Source organism: Amphimedon queenslandica, unplaced genomic scaffold (genome assembly GCF_000090795.2).
Source record: "Amphimedon queenslandica unplaced genomic scaffold, v1.1 AMPQUscaffold_11930, whole genome shotgun sequence".
Classification (NCBI taxonomy): Eukaryota; Metazoa; Porifera; class Demospongiae; order Haplosclerida; family Niphatidae; genus Amphimedon; species Amphimedon queenslandica.
In genome coordinates this window covers 6,880-8,699 of record NW_003547831.1, presented here as the reverse complement: position 1 = coordinate 8,699, position 1,820 = coordinate 6,880, and the positions used below count along the sequence as shown (strand labels likewise).

Genomic DNA, 1,820 nt, shown 5'->3' with positions numbered 1-1,820 from the left:
CACTACTTATTTATAGAAAATTTCACAAATATAAATGCTGATATAACAATAATAATGTATCAGTATATTATAGTTTATAGTGCATTAGCATTAGATTCTATTGTCATGAAAAAAACTATACTGGTAACGTACATGGCCATATTACAATTTTTGTTTTCAAGTTTTTAATTTTTATTCGAGCGACTATAACAATATAATGATGACTAACTGCTTTCTTTAATTTACTACTTCCCTTATAATAGTTATACATTTCACATTCTCATTGCCATAAATTGTTACTATCTCACTGTCATCTTCTGCTTCTTCTTCTATAGCTGTAGACTAAGCTTCAGCCATACTAGCAAAATAAGTGTTTGTCTGCACTCTTGATACACACTAGCCATGAATAATAGTAACTGACCAATCAGATTACAGACTATAAATATCATACATAAACTTCAAAGAACATTATACGCTGATGTAGCATTAATTATTACTAAACACAGCTCAGTTACTATAATGTCTCAGTCTCTCACTAAGTATAACCATAAAAGCAGACACTCCCCCAGTAGCAATATTTAGCTCCAATACCAGCTCCTATTGAAGTATATACCTACCATAGGTACAATATAGACCCAATGACTCCTGTAACCTCCACCTACTGCACTAGCCACTATTACAAACTCTCTCAGTACTAGTCTGAATTCTTTTAAAAATCAAGTACATCAAGACTACATTTAGCAATGCATTCCTCCAATAGATCAACCAGCCAGTTCTTGGTTGGAAGCTACGAATTTGATAATTGAACTTTGTGACTTGATCTTTTAAATCATACTTTTAGCAAGAGGGCTCTTATTTTTGATGCCGTCCAAATTAATGAAGACATAGCAATAGTAAGTACAACTGATCTGTTCCACATCTCCTCGGTTAACATCCAGCTATCTAATGTTTAAAACATTGAGCAAAGATCACCAGTAATTCCTAGAGTACATTTAAACTGACCTACCTCCTCCTCCCCCTCCCAGTCTGTGCTACCTTCCTACCCCACAATCCATTGGCTAGTGTTGATATACCAGTCCCAGCAGTTCCTATTACTAATACATTAACATGATCCTCCTAGTACTGAGTGCTCTTACTCTTAGTCTCCATTGATAGTGTAGGATACACACCTTCAGTTCATTGTATCTATTCACTGACTGTCTTTACAATTGAACAGTAACTAGTGGTACTGGGACTGGCTGACCGACTGATGTTTATTGTATAATACTGGTACTAATGAACGTGAATAATGTGACTGATTTGATTAAAGGGAAAAGAACTAATAAATCTTATTTTAAAATAATGGTAAAAATTTTAAAAAAGATTTTAAAAACAGCCTAAAATATAAAATCATTAATAAAAATAAGAAAAATGAAAGACTAGCTACAAAACAATAATAACTGAGAGAAAAAGAATAATAACTGAGTTACTAAACTGAAATATAAAATCACACGATAGACACTACCCATAAAAGTTAAAACAATGATATAATGGATTAACAGAAACAGTGCAATAAAAATTTTGTCTTTTTAAATCAAACTTTATTACACAAAATGACTTAACCTCTTGATTATTATGATCTTTTCTTATTATACTGGTAACATAAATGGCCATTTCAGAATCTTCATTCTCAAGTTTGTATTTACCATTACGCAAGCGACGATAACAAGTATAACGATGACTAACTGCTCCCTTTAACACACCATAATCTCTATAATAGTCATATATTTCACATCTTGGATGGTGGTACCTGAATCCACTGCTTGAGAAGACATAACTTGCACCAACAGCATTTAAAAACT

The 1,820-nt window shown here is 32.5% G+C and overlaps 1 long non-coding RNA gene across 1 annotated transcript; it reads right to left on the bottom strand.

Annotated features, from left to right (window-relative positions):
- Positions 1-409: 409 nt before the first annotated feature.
- LOC109588692 (uncharacterized) lies at positions 410-995 on the bottom strand. Its single transcript, XR_002188305.1, has 2 exons — positions 815-995; positions 410-766 (listed from the first exon to the last, which is right to left on the bottom strand). It is a non-coding gene; the product is annotated as an uncharacterized LOC109588692 (long non-coding RNA).
- Positions 996-1,820: the final 825 nt, after the last annotated feature.